Raw genomic sequence first — 14,614 nt, forward strand, 5'->3', positions numbered from 1 at the left:
CAGTGTGGTGCAATGTGTTTGGGTGAAGTGTGTCAGTGAGTGTGGTGCAATGTCTTTGGGTGAAGTTTGTCAGTGAGTGTGGTGCAATGTGTTTGGGTGAAGTGTGTCAGTGAGTGTGGAGCAATGTGTTTGGGTGAGGTTTGTCAGTGAGTGTGGTGCAATGTGATTGGGTGAAGTGTGTCAGTGAGTGTGGTGCAATGTGATTGGGTGAAGTGTGTCAGTGAGTGTGGTGCAATGTGTTTGGGTGAAGTGTGTCAGTGAGTGTGGTGCAATGCGATTGGGTGAAGTGTGTCAGTGAGTGTGGTACAATGTGCTTGGGTGAAGTGTGTCAGTGAGTGTGGTGCAATGTGATTGGGTGAAGTGTGTCAGTGAGTGTGGTGCAATGTGATTGGGTGAAGTGTGTCAGTGAGTGTGGTGCAATGTGTTTGGGTGATGTGTGTCAGTGCGTGTGGTGCAATGTTTTTGGGTGAAGTGCGTCAGTGAGTGTGGTGCAATGTGATTGGGTGAAGTGTGTCAGTGAGTGTGGTGCAATGTATTTGGGTGAAGTGTGTCATTGAGTGTGGTGCAATGTGTTTGGGTGAAGTGTGTCAGTGAGTGTGGTGCAATGTGTTTGGGTGAAGTGTGTCAGTGAGTGTGGTGCAATGTGTTTGGGTGAAGTGTGTCAGTGAGTGTGGTGCAATGTGATTGGCTGAAGTGTGTCAGTGAGTGTGGTGCAATGTGTTTGGGTGAAGTGTGCCAGTGAGTGCGCTGCAATGTGGGTGACGTGTGTCAGTGAGTGTGGTGCAATGTGTTTGGGTGAAGTGTGTCATTGAGTGTGGTGCAATGTGTTTGTGTGAAGTGTGTCAGTGAGTGTGGTGCAATATGTTTGGGTGAAGTGTGTCAGTCAGTGTGGTGCAATGTGTTTGGTTGATGTGTGTCAGTGAGTGTGGTGCAATGTCTTTGGGTGAAGTTTGTCAGTGAGTGTGGTGCAATGTGTTTGGGTGAAGTGTGTCAGTGAGTGTAGTGCAATGTGTTTGGGTGAAGTCTGTCAGTGAGTGTGGTGCAGTGTGCTTGTGTGAAGTCTGGCAGTGAGTGTGGTGCAATGTGTTTGGGTGATGTGTGTCAGTGAGTGTGGTGCAATGTTTTTGTGATGTGTGCGTCAGTGAGTATGGTGCAATGTGCTTGTGTGAAGTGTGTCAGTGAGTGTGGTGCAATGTGATTGGGTGAAGTGTGTCAGTGAGTGTGGTGCAATGTGTTTGGGTGAAGTGTGTCAGTGAGTGTGGTGCAATGTGTTTGGGTGATGTGTGTCAGTGAGTGTGGTGCAATGTTTTTGTGATGTGTGCGTCAGTGAGTATGGTGCAATGTGCTTGTGTGAAGTGTGTCAGTGGGTGTGGTGCAATGTGTTTGGGTGAAGTGTGTCAGTGCGTGCGGTGCAATGTTATTGGGTGAAGTGTGTCAGTGACTGTGGTGCAATGTGATTGGGTGAAGTGTGTTAGTGAGTGTGGTACAATGTCTTTGGGTGAAGTGTGTCAGTGAGTGTGGTGCAATGTGATTGGCTGAAGTGTGTCAGTGAGTGTGGTGCAATGTGTTTGGGTGAAGTGTGCCAGTCAGTGTGCTGCAATGTGTTTGGGCGACGTGTGTCAGTGAGTGTGGTGCAATGTGTTTGGGTGAAGTGTGTCATTGAGTGTGGGGCAATGTGTTTGGTTGAAGTGTGTCAGTGAGTGTGGTGCAATGTGTTTGGGTGAACTGTGTCAGTGAGTGTGGTGCAATGTGTTTGGGTGAAGTGTGTCAGTGAGTGTGGTGCAATGTGTTTGGGTGAAGTGTCAGTGAATGTGGAGCAATGTGTTTGGCTGAAGTGTGTCAGTGAGTGTGGTGCAGTGTGTTTGGTTGAAGTGTGTCAGTGAGTGTCGTGCAATGTGTTTGGATGAAGTGTGTCAGTGAGTGTGGTGCAATGTGTTTGGGTGAAGTGTGTCAGTGAGTGTGGTGCAATGTGTTTGGGTGAAGTGTGTCAGTGAGTGTGGTGCAAATTATTTGGGTGAAGGGTGTCAGTGAGTGTGGTGCAATGTGTTTGTGTGAAGTGTGTCAGTGAGTGTGGAGCAATGTGTTTGGTTGAAGTGTGTCAGCGAGTGTGGTGCAATGTGTTTGGGTGATGTGTGTCAGTGAGTGTGGTACAATGTGTTAGGGTGAAGTGTGTCAGTGAGTGTGGAGCAATGTGTTTGGGTGAAGTTTGTCAGTGAGTGTGGATCAATGTGTTTGGGTGAAGTGTGTCAGTGAGTGTGGTGCAGTGTGTTTGGTTGAAGTGTGTCAGTGAGTGTAGTGCAATGTGTTTGGGTGAAGTGTGTCAGCGAGTGTGGTGCAATGTGTTTGGATGAAGTGTGTCAGTGACTGTGGTGCAGTGTGTTTGGGTGAAGTGTGTCAGTGAGTGTGGTGCAATGTGTTTGAGTGAAGTGTGTCAGTGAGTGTGGTGCAATGTGTTTGGGTGAAGTGTGTCAGTGAGTGTGGTGCAATGTTTTTGGGTGAAGTGTGTCAGTGAGTGTGGTGCAATGTGTTTGGGTGAAGTGTGTCAGTGAGTGTGGTGCAATGTGTTTCAGTGAAGTGTGTCAGTGAGTGTGGTGCAATGTGTTTGGTTGAAGTGTGTCAGTGAGTGTCGTGCAATGTGTTTGGGTTAAGTGTGTCAGCGAGTGTGGTGCAATGTGTTTGGGTGAAGTGTGTCAGCGAGTGTGGTGCAATGTGTTTGGATGAAGTGTGTCAGTGACTGTGGTGCAGTGTGTTTGGGTGAAGAGTGTCAGTGAATGTCCTGCAATGTGTTTGGGTGAACTGTGTCAGTGACTGAGGTGCAATGTGTTTGGGTGAAGTGTGTCAGTCAGTGTAGTGCAATGTGCTTGGGTAAAGCGTGTCAGTGAGTGCGGTGCAATGTGTTTGGGTGATGTGTGTCAGTGAGTGTGGTGCAATGTGCTTGGGTGAAGTGTGTCAGTGAGTGTGGTGCAATGTGTTTGGGTGAAGTGTGTCAGTGAGTGTGGTGCAATGTGTTTGGGTGAAGTGTGTCAGTGAGTGTGGTGCAATGTGTTTGGGTGAAGTGTGTCAGTGAGTGTGGTGCACTGTGTTTGGGTGATGTGTGTCAGAGAGTGTTGTGCAATTTGTTTGGGTGATGTGTGTCAGCGAGTGGGGTGCAATGTGTTTGGATGAAGTGTGTCAGTGAGTGTGGTGCAGTGTGTTTGGGTGAAGTGTGTCAGTGAGTGTGGTGCAATGTGTTTGGGTGAAGTGAGTCAGTGAGTGTGGTGCAATGTGTTTGGGTGAAGTGTGTCAGTGAGTGTGGTGCAATGTGTTTGGGTGAAGTGTGTCAGTGAGTGTGGTGCAGTGTGTTTGGTTGAAGTGTGTCAGTGAGTGCGGTGCAATGTGTTTGTGTGAAGTGTGTCAGTGAGTGTAGTGCAGTGTGTTTGGTTGAAGTGTGTCAGTGAGTGTGGTGCAATGTGTTTGTGTGAAGTGTGTCAGTGAGTGTGGTGCAATGTGTTTGTGTGAAGTGTGTCAGTGAGTGTGGTGCAGTGTGTTTGGTTGAAGTGTGTCAGTGAGTGTCGTGCAATGTGTTTGGGTGAAGTGTGTCAGTGAGTGTGGTGCAATGTGTTTGGGTGATGTGTGTCAGTGAGTGTGGTGCAATGTGCTTGGGTGAAGTGTGTCAGTGAGTGTGGTGCAATGTGTTTGGGTGAAGTGTCTCAGTGAGTGTGGTGCAATGTGTTTGGGTGAAGTGTGTCAGTGAGTGTGGTGCAATGTGTTTGGGTGAAGTGTGTCAGTGAGTGTGGTGCAATGTGTTTGGGTGAAGTGTGTCAGTGAGTGTGGTGCAATGTGGGTGAAGTGTGTCAGTGAGTGTGGTGCAATGTGTTTGGGTGAAGTGTGTCAGTGAGTGTGGTGCAATGTGTTTGGGTGATGTGTGTCAGTGAGTGTGGTGCAATGTGTTTCAGTGAAGTGTGTCAGTGAGTGTGGTGCAATGTGTTTGGTTGAAGTGTGTCAGTGAGTGTCGTGCAATGTGTTTGGGTTAAGTGTGTCAGCGAGTGTGGTGCAATGTGTTTGGGTGAAGTGTGTCAGCGAGTGTGGTGCAATGTGTTTGGATGAAGTGTGTCAGTGACTGTGGTGCAGTGTGTTTGGGTGAAGAGTGTCAGTGAATGTCCTGCAATGTGTTTGGGTGAAGTGTGTCAGTGACTGAGGTGCAATGTGTTTGGGTGAAGTGTGTCAGTCAGTGTAGTGCAATGTGCTTGGGTAAAGCGTGTCAGTGAGTGCGGTGCAATGTGTTTGGGTGATGTGTGTCAGTGAGTGTGGTGCAATGTGCTTGGGTGAAGTGTGTCAGTGAGTGTGGTGCAATGTGTTTGGGTGAAGTGTGTCAGTGAGTGTGGTGCAATGTGTTTGGGTGAAGTGTGTCAGTGAGTGTGGTGCAATGTGTTTGGGTGAAGTGTGTCAGTGAGTGTGGTGCACTGTGTTTGGGTGATGTGTGTCAGAGAGTGTTGTGCAATTTGTTTGGGTGATGTGTGTCAGCGAGTGGGGTGCAATGTGTTTGGATGAAGTGTGTCAGTGAGTGTGGTGCAGTGTGTTTGGGTGAAGTGTGTCAGTGAGTGTGGTGCAATGTGTTTGGGTGAAGTGAGTCAGTGAGTGTGGTGCAATGTGTTTGGGTGAAGTGTGTCAGTGAGTGTGGTGCAATGTGTTTGGGTGAAGTGTGTCAGTGAGTGTGGTGCAGTGTGTTTGGTTGAAGTGTGTCAGTGAGTGCGGTGCAATGTGTTTGTGTGAAGTGTGTCAGTGAGTGTAGTGCAGTGTGTTTGGTTGAAGTGTGTCAGTGAGTGTGGTGCAATGTGTTTGTGTGAAGTGTGTCAGTGAGTGTGGTGCAATGTGTTTGTGTGAAGTGTGTCAGTGAGTGTGGTGCAGTGTGTTTGGTTGAAGTGTGTCAGTGAGTGTCGTGCAATGTGTTTGGGTGAAGTGTGTCAGTGAGTGTGGTGCAATGTGTTTGGGTGATGTGTGTCAGTGAGTGTGGTGCAATGTGCTTGGGTGAAGTGTGTCAGTGAGTGTGGTGCAATGTGTTTGGGTGAAGTGTCTCAGTGAGTGTGGTGCAATGTGTTTGGGTGAAGTGTGTCAGTGAGTGTGGTGCAATGTGTTTGGGTGAAGTGTGTCAGTGAGTGTGGTGCAATGTGTTTGGGTGAAGTGTGTCAGTGAGTGTGGTGCAATGTGTTTGGGTGAAGTGTGTCAGTGAGTGTGGTGCAATGTGTTTGGGTGAAGTGTGTCAGTGAGTGTGGTGCAATGTGGGTGAAGTGTGTCAGTGAGTGTGGTGCAATGTGTTTGGGTGAAGTGTGGTGCAATGTGTTTGGGTGAAGTGTGTCAGTGAGTGTGGTGCAATGTGTTTGGGTGAAGTGTGTCAGTGAGTGTGGTGCAGTGTGTTTGGGTGAAGTGTGTCAGTGAGTGTGGTTCAATGTGTTTGGGTGAAGTTTGTCAGTAAGTGTGGTGCAATGTGTTTGGGTGAAGTGTGTCAGTGAGTGTGGTGCAATGTGATTGGGTGAAGTGTGTCAGTGAGTGTGGTGCAATGTGTTTGGGTGAAGTGTGACAGTGAGTGTGGTGCAATGTTTTTGGGTGATGTGTGTCAGTGAGTGTGGTGCAATGTGTTTCAGTGAAGTGTGTCAGTGAGTGTGGTGCAATGTGTTTGGTTGAAGTGTGTCAGTGAGTGTCGTGCAATGTGTTTGGTTTAAGTGTGTCAGCGAGTGTGGTTCAATGTGTTTGGATGAAGTGTGTCAGTGAGTGTGGTGCAATGTGTTTGGGTGAAGTGTGTCAGTGAGTGTGGTGCAATGTGTTTGGGTGAAGTGTGTCAGTCAGTGTGGTGCAATGTGTTTGGGTGAAGTGTGTCAGTGAGTGTGGTGCAATGTCTTTGGGTGAAGTTTGTCAGTGAGTGTGGTGCAATGTGTTTGGGTGAAGTGTGTCAGTGAGTGTGGAGCAATGTGTTTGGGTGAGGTTTGTCAGTGAGTGTGGTGCAATGTGATTGGGTGAAGTGTGTCAGTGAGTGTGGTGCAATGTGATTGGGTGAAGTGTGTCAGTGAGTGTGGTGCAATGTGTTTGGGTGAAGTGTGTCAGTGAGTGTGGTGCAATGCGATTGGGTGAAGTGTGTCAGTGAGTGTGGTACAATGTGCTTGGGTGAAGTGTGTCAGTGAGTGTGGTGCAATGTGATTGGGTGAAGTGTGTCAGTGAGTGTGGTGCAATGTGATTGGGTGAAGTGTGTCAGTGAGTGTGGTGCAATGTGTTTGGGTGATGTGTGTCAGTGCGTGTGGTGCAATGTTTTTGGGTGAAGTGCGTCAGTGAGTGTGGTGCAATGTGATTGGGTGAAGTGTGTCAGTGAGTGTGGTGCAATGTATTTGGGTGAAGTGTGTCATTGAGTGTGGTGCAATGTGTTTGGGTGAAGTGTGTCAGTGAGTGTGGTGCAATGTGTTTGGGTGAAGTGTGTCAGTGAGTGTGGTGCAATGTGTTTGGGTGAAGTGTGTCAGTGAGTGTGGTGCAATGTGATTGGCTGAAGTGTGTCAGTGAGTGTGGTGCAATGTGTTTGGGTGAAGTGTGCCAGTGAGTGTGCTGCAATGTGTTTGGGTGACGTGTGTCAGTGAGTGTGGTGCAATGTGTTTGGGTGAAGTGTGTCATTGAGTGTGGTGCAATGTGTTTGTGTGAAGTGTGTCAGTGAGTGTGGTGCAATATGTTTGGGTGAAGTGTGTCAGTCAGTGCGGTGCAATGTGTTTGGTTGATGTGCGTCAGTGAGTGTGGTGCAATGTCTTTGGGTGAAGTTTGTCAGTGAGTGTGGTGCAATGTGTTTGGGTGAAGTGTGTCAGTGAGTGTAGTGCAATGTGTTTGGGTGAAGTCTGTCAGTGAGTGTGGTGCAGTGTGCTTGTGTGAAGTCTGGCAGTGAGTGTGGTGCAATGTGTTTGGGTGATGTGTGTCAGTGAGTGTGGTGCAATGTTTTTGTGATTTGTGCGTCAGTGAGTGTGGTGCAATGTGTTTGGGTGATGTGTGTCAGTGAGTGTGGTGCAATGTGTTTGGGTGAAGTGTGTCAGTGAGTGTGGTGCAATGTTTTTGGGTGAAGTGTGTCAGTGAGTGTGGTGCAATGTGATTCGGTGAAGTGTGTCAGTGAGTGTGGTGCAATGTGTTTGGGTGAAGTGTGTCATTGAGTGTGGTGCAATGTGTTTGGGTGAAGTGTGTCAGTGAGTGTGGTGCAATGTGCTTGGGTGAAGTGTGTCAGTGAGTGTGGTGCAATATGTTTGGGTGAAGTGTGTCAGTGAGTGTGGTGCAGTTTGTTTGGTTGAAGTGTGTCAGTGAGTGTCGTGCAATGTGTTTGTGTGAAGTGTGTCAGTGCGTGTGGAGCAATGTGTTTGGGTGAAGTGTGTCAGTGAGTGTGGTGCAATGTATTTGGGTGAAGTGTGTCAGTGAGTGTGGTGCAGTATGTTTGGTTGAAGTGTGTCAGTGAGTGTCGTGCAATGTGTTTGTGTGAAGTGTGTCAGTGCGTGTGGTGCAATGTGATTGGGTGAAGTGTGTCAGTGAGTGTGGTGCAATGTATTTGGGTGAAGTGTGTCATTGAGTGTGGTGCAATGTGTTTGGGTGAAGTGTGTCAGTGAGTGTGGTGCAATGTGTTTGGGTGAAGTGTGTCAGTGAGTGTGGTGCAATGTGTTTGGGTGAAGTGTGTCAGTGAGTGTGGTGCAATGTGATTGGCTGAAGTGTGTCAGTGAGAGTGGTGCAATGTGTTTGGGTGAAGTGTGCCAGTGAGTGTGCTGCAATGTGTTTGGGTGACGTGTGTCAGTGAGTGTGGTGCAATGTGTTTGTGTGAAGTGTGTTAGTGAGTGTGGTGCAATGTGTTTGGGTGAAGTGTGTCAGTGAGTGTGGTGCAGTGTGTTAGGGTGAAGTGTGTCAGTGAGTGTGGTTCAATGTGTTTGGGTGAAGTTTGTCAGTAAGTGTGGTGCAATGTGTTTGGGTGAAGTGTGTCAGTGAGTGTGGTGCAATGTGATTGGGTGAAGTGTGTCAGTGAGTGTGGTGCAATGTGTTTGGGTGAAGTGTGACAGTGAGTGTGGTGCAATGTTTTTGGGTGAAGTGTGTCAGTGAGTGTGGTGCAATATGTTTGGGTGAAATGTGTCAGTGAGTGTGGTGCAATGTGTTTGGGTGATGTGTGTCAGTGAGTGTGGTGCAATGTGTTTCAGTGAAGTGTGTCAGTGAGTGTGGTGCAATGTGTTTGGTTGAAGTGTGTCAGTGAGTGTCGTGCAATGTGTTTGGTTTAAGTGTGTCAGCGAGTGTGGTTCAATGTGTTTGGATGAAGTGTGTCAGTGAGTGTGGTGCAATGTGTTTGGGTGAAGTGTGTCAGTGAGTGTGGTGCAATGTGTTTGGGTGAAGTGTGTCAGTCAGTGTGGTGCAATGTGTTTGGGTGAAGTGTGTCAGTGAGTGTGGTGCAATGTCTTTGGGTGAAGTTTGTCAGTGAGTGTGGTGCAATGTGTTTGGGTGAAGTGTGTCAGTGAGTGTGGAGCAATGTGTTTGGGTGAGGTTTGTCAGTGAGTGTGGTGCAATGTGATTGGGTGAAGTGTGTCAGTGAGTGTGGTGCAATGTGATTGGGTGAAGTGTGTCAGTGAGTGTGGTGCAATGTGTTTGGGTGAAGTGTGTCAGTGAGTGTGGTGCAATGCGATTGGGTGAAGTGTGTCAGTGAGTGTGGTGCAATGTGATTGGGTGAAGTGTGTCAGTGAGTGTGGTGCAATGTGATTGGGTGAAGTGTGTCAGTGAGTGTGGTGCAATGTGATTGGGTGAAGTGTGTCAGTGAGTGTGGTGCAATGTGTTTGGGTGATGTGTGTCAGTGCGTGTGGTGCAATGTTTTTGGGTGAAGTGCGTCAGTGAGTGTGGTGCAATGTGATTGGGTGAAGTGTGTCAGTGAGTGTGGTGCAATGTATTTGGGTGAAGTGTGTCATTGAGTGTGGTGCAATGTGTTTGGGTGAAGTGTGTCAGTGAGTGTGGTGCAATGTGTTTGGGTGAAGTGTGTCAGTGAGTGTGGTGCAATGTGTTTGGGTGAAGTGTGTCAGTGAGTGTGGTGCAATGTGATTGGCTGAAGTGTGTCAGTGAGTGTGGTGCAATGTGTTTGGGTGAAGTGTGCCAGTGAGTGTGCTGCAATGTGTTTGGGTGACGTGTGTCAGTGAGTGTGGTGCAATGTGTTTGGGTGAAGTGTGTCAGTGAGTGTGGTGCAATGTGATTGGCTGAAGTGTGTCAGTGAGTGTGGTGCAATGTGTTTGGGTGAAGTGTGCCAGTGAGTGTGCTGCAATGTGTTTGGGTGACGTGTGTCAGTGAGTGTGGTGCAATGTGTTTGGGTGAAGTGTGTCATTGAGTGTGGTGCAATGTGTTTGTGTGAAGTGTGTCAGTGAGTGTGGTGCAATGTGTTTGGGTGAAGTGTGTCAGTCAGTGTGGTGCAATGTGTTTGGTTGAAGTGTGTCAGTGAGTGTGGTGCAATGTCTTTGGGTGAAGTTTGTCAGTGAGTGTGGTGCAATGTGTTTGGGTGAAGTGTGTCAGTGAGTGTAGTGCAATGTGTTTGGGTGAAGTCTGTCAGTGAGTGTGGTGCAGTGTGCTTGTGTGAAGTTTGGCAGTGAGTGTGGTGCAATGTGTTTGGGTGATGTGTGTCAGTGAGTGTGGTGCAATGTTTTTGTGATTTGTGCGTCAGTGAGTGTGGTGCAATGTGTTTGGGTGATGTGTGTCAGTGAGTGTGGTGCAATGTTTTTGGGTGAAGTGTGTCATTGAGTGTGGTGCAATGTGTTTGTGTGAAGTGTGTCAGTGAGTGTGGTGCAATGTGTTTGGGTGAAGTGTGTCAGTCAATGTGGTGCAATGTGTTTGGTTGAAGTGTGTCAGTGAGTGTGGTGCAATGTCTTTGGGTGAAGTTTGTCAGTGAGTGTGGTGCAATGTCTTTGGGTGAAGTTTGTCAGTGAGTGTGGTGCAATGTGTTTGGGTGAAGTGTGTCAGTGAGTGTGGAGCAAAGTGTTTGGGTGAGGTTTGTCAGTGAGTGTGGTGCAATGTGATTGGGTGAAGTGTGTCAGTGAGTGTGGTGCAATGTGATTGGGTGAAGTGTGTCAGTGAGTGTGGTGCAATGTGTTTGGGTGAAGTGTGTCAGTGAGTGTGGTGCAATGTGTTTGGGTGATGTGTGTCAGTGAGTGTGGTGCAATGTTTTTGTGATGTGTGCGTCAGTGAGTATGGTGCAATGTGCTTGTGTGAAGTGTGTCAGTGGGTGTGGTGCAATGTGTTTGGGTGAAGTGTGTCAGTGCGTGCGGTGCAATGTTATTGGGTGAAGTGTGTCAGTGACTGTGGTGCAATGTGATTGGGTGAAGTGTGTTAGTGAGTGTGGTGCAATGTCTTTGGGTGAAGTGTGTCAGTGAGTGTGGTGCAATGTGATTGGCTGAAGTGTGTCAGTGAGTGTGGTGCAATGTGTTTGGGTGAAGTGTGCCAGTCAGTGTGCTGCAATGTGTTTGGGCGACGTGTGTCAGTGAGTGTGGTGCAATGTGTTTGGGTGAAGTGTGTCATTGAGTGTGGGGCAATGTGTTTGGTTGAAGTGTGTCAGTGAGTGTGGTGCAATGTGTTTGGGTGAACTGTGTCAGTGAGTGTGGTGCAATGTGTTTGGGTGAAGTGTGTCAGTGAGTGTGGTGCAATGTGTTTGGGTGAAGTGTGTCATTGAGTGTGGGGCAATGTGTTTGGTTGAAGTGTGTCAGTGAGTGTGGTGCAATGTGTTTGGGTGAACTGTGTCAGTGAGTGTGGTGCAATGTGTTTGGGTGAAGTGTCAGTGAGTGTGGAGCAATGTGTTTGGGTGAAGTGTGTCAGTGAGTGTGGTGCAGTGTGTTTGGTTGAAGTGTGTCAGTGAGTGTCGTGCAATGTGTTTGGATGAAGTGTGTCAGTGAGTGTGGTGCAATGTGTTTGGGTGAAGTGTGTCAGTGAGTGTGGTGCAATGTGTTTGGGTGAAGTGTGTCAGTGAGTGTGGTGCAAATTATTTGGGTGAAGGGTGTCAGTGAGTGTGGTGCAATGTGTTTGTGTGAAGTGTGTCAGTGAGTGTGGAGCAATGTGTTTGGTTGAAGTGTGTCAGCGAGTGTGGTGCAATGTGTTTGGGTGATGTGTGTCAGTGAGTGTGGTGCAATGTGTTTGGGTGATGTGTGTCAGCGAGTGTGGTGCAATGTGTTTGGTTGAAGTGTGTCAGTGAGTGTGGTACAATGTGTTTGGGTGAAGTGTGTCAGTGAGTGTGGAGCAATGTGTTTGGGTGAAGTTTGTCAGTGAGTGTGGATCAATGTGTTTGGGTGAAGTGAGTCAGTGAGTGTGGTGCAGTGTGTTTGGTTGAAGTGTGTCAGTGAGTGTAGTGCAATGTGTTTGGGTGAAGTGTGTCAGTGAGTGTGGTGCAATGTGATTGGGTGAAGTGTGTCAGTGAGTGTGGTGCAATGCGTTTGGGTGAAGTGTGTCAGTGAGTGTGGTGCAATGTGTTTGGGTGAAGTGTGTCAGTGAGTGTGGAGCAATGTGTTTGGGTGAAGTGTGTCAGTGAGTGTGGTGCAGTGTGTTTGTTTGGAGTGTGTCAGTGATTGTCCTGCAATGTGTTTGGGTGAAGTGTGTCAGTGAGTGTGGTGCAATGTGTTTGGATGAAGTGTGTCAGTGAGTGTGATGCAATGTGTTTGGGTGAAGTGTGTCAGTGAGTGTGGTGCAATGTTTTTGGGTGAAGTGTGTCAGTGAGTGTGGTGCAATGTGTTTGGGTGAAGTGTGTCAGTGAGTGTGGTGCAATGTGTTTGGGTGAAGTGTGTCAGTGAGTGTGGTGCAATGTGTTTGGGTGAAGTGTGTCATTGAGTGTGGTGCAATGTGTTTTGGTGAAGTGTGTCAGTCAGTGTGGTGCAATGTGTTTGGGTGAAGTGTGTCAGTGAGTGTGGTGCAATGTCTTTGGGTGAAGTTTGTCAGTGAGTGTGGTGCAATGTGTTTGGGTGAAGTGTGTCAGTGAGTGTGGAGCAAAGTGTTTGGGTGAGGTTTGTCAGTGAGTGTGGTGCAATGTGTTTGGGTGAAGTGTGTCAGTGCGTGTGGTGCAATGTGATTGGGTGAAGTGTGTCAGTGAGTGTGGTGCAAAGTGTTTGGGTGAAGTTTGTCAGTGAGTGTGGTGCAATGTGGTTGGGTGAAGTGTGTCAGTGCGTGTGGTGCAATGTGATTGGGTGAAGTGTGTCAGTGAGTGTGGTGCAATGTGTTTGGGTGAAGTGTGTCAGTGAGTGTGGTGCAATGTGTTTGGGTGAAGTGTGTCAGTGAGTGTGGTGCAATGTGTTTGGGTGAAGTGTGTCAGTGAGTGTGGTGCAATGTGATTGGCTGAAGTGTGTCAGTGAGTGTGGTGCAATGTGTTTGGGTGAAGTGTGCCAGTGAGTGTGCTGCAATGTGTTTGGGTGACGTGTGTCAGTGAGTGTGGTGCAATGTGTTTGGGTGAAGTGTGTCATTGAGTGTGGTGCAATGTGTTTGGTTGAAGTGTGTCAGTGAGTGTGGTGCAATGTGTTTGTGTGAAGTGTGTCAGTGAGTGTGGTGCAATGGGTTTGGGTGAAGTGTGTCAGTCAGTGTGGTGCAATGTGTTTGGTTGAAGTGTGTCAGTGAGTGTGGTGCAATGTCTTTGGGTGACGTTTGTCAGTGAGTGTGGTGCAATGTGTTTGGGGGAAGTGTGTCAGTGAGTGTAGTGCAATGTGTTTGGGTGAAGTCTGTCAGTGAGTGTGGTGCAGTGTGCTTGTGTGAAGTCTGGCAGTGAGTGTGGTGCAATGTGTTTGGGTGATGTGTGTCAGTGAGTGTGGTGCAATGTTTTTGTGATTTGTGCGTCAGTGAGTGTGGTGCAATGTGTTTGGGTTAAGTGTGTCAGTGAGTGTGGTGCAATGTGTTTGGGTGATGTGTGTCAGTGAGTGTGGTGCAATGTTTTTGTGATGTGTGCGTCAGTGAGTATGGTGCAATGTGCTTGTGTGAAGTGTGTCAGTGGGTGTGGTGCAATGTGTTTGGGTGAAGTGTGTCAGTGTGTGCAGTGCAATGTTTTGGGTGAAGTGTGTCAGTGAGTGTGGTGCAATGTGATTGGGTGAAGTGTGTCAGTGAGTGTGGTGCAATGTGTTTGGGTGAAGTGTGTCAGTGAGTGTGGTGCAATGTGTTTGGGTGAAGTGTGCCAGTCAGTGTGCTGCAATGTGTTTGGGTGACGTGTGTCAGTGAGTGTGGTGCAATGTGTTAGGGTGAAGTGTGTCATTGAGTGTGGTGCAATGTGTTTGGTTGAAGTGTGTCAGTGAGTGTGGTGCAATGTGTTTGGGTGAACTGTGTCAGTGAGTGTGGTGCAATGTGTTTGGGTGAAGTGTGTCAGTGAGTGTGGTGCAATGTGTTTGGGTGAAGTGTCAGTGAGTGTGGAGCAATGTGTTTGGGTGAAGTGTGTCAGTGAGTGTGGTGCAGTGTGTTTGGTTGAAGTGTGTCAGTGAGTGTCATGCAATGTGTTTGGATGAAGTCTGTCAGTGAGTGTGGTGCAATGTGTTTGGGTGAAGTGTGTCAGTGAGTGTGGTGCAAATTATTGGGGTGAAGTGTGTCAGTGAGTGTGGTGCAATGTGTTTGTGTGAAGTGTGTCAATGAGTGTGGAGCAATGTGTTTGGGTGAAGTGTGTCAGTGAGTGTGGTGCAGTGTGTTTGGTTGAAGTGTGTCAGTGAGTGTGGTGCAGTGTGTTTGGTTGAAGTGTGTCAGTGAGTGTCGTGCAATGTGTTTGGGTGAAGTGTGTCAGCGAGTGTGGTGCAATGTGTTTGGGTGAAGTGTGTCAGTGAGTGTGGTGCAATGTGTTTGGGTGAAGTTTGTCAGTGAGTGTGGAGCAATGTGTTTGGGTGAAGAGTGTCAGTGAGTGTGGTGCAGTGTGTTTGGTTGAAGTGTGTCAGTGAGTGCAGTGCAATGTGTTTGGGTGAAGTGTGTCAGCGAGTGTGGTGCAATGTGTTTGGATGAAGTGTGTCAGTGACTGTGGTGCAGTGTGTTTGGGTGAAGTGTGTCAGTGAGTGTGGTGCAATGTTTTTGAGTGAAGTGTGTCAGTGAGTGTGGTGCAATGTGTTTGGGTGAAGTGTGTCAGTGAGTGTGGTGCAATGTTTTTGGGTGAAGTGTGTCAGTGAGTGTGGTGCAATGTGTTTGGGTGAAGTGTGTCAGTGAGTGTGGTGCAATGTGTTTGGGTGATGTGTGTCAGTGAGTGTGGTGCAATGTGTTTCAGTGAAGTGTGTCAGTGAGTGTGGTGCAATGTGTTTGGTTGAAGTGTGTCAGTGAGTGTCGTGCAATGTGTTTGGGTTAAGTGTGTCAGCGAGTGTGGCGCAATGTGTTTGGGTGAAGTGTGTCAGCGAGTGTGGTGCAATGTGTTTGGATGAAGTGTGTCAGTGACTGTGGTGCAGTGTGTTTGGGTGAAGAGTGTCAGTGAATGTCCTGCAATGTGTTTGGGTGAAGTGTGTCAGTGACTGTGGTGCAATGTGTTTGGGTGAAGTGTGTCAGTCAGTGTAGTGCAATGTGCTTGGGTAAAGTGTGTCAGTGAGTGTGGTGCAATGTGTTTGGGCGATGTGTGTCAGTGAGTGTGGTGCAATGTGCTTGGGTGAAGTGTGTCAGTGAGTGTGGTGCAATGTGTTTGGGTGAAGTG

Source organism: Somniosus microcephalus, chromosome 6, assembly GCF_052327205.1.
Source record: "Somniosus microcephalus isolate GS21.2 chromosome 6, FLI_Smic_1.0, whole genome shotgun sequence".
Taxonomy (NCBI): Eukaryota; Metazoa; Chordata; class Chondrichthyes; order Squaliformes; family Somniosidae; genus Somniosus; species Somniosus microcephalus.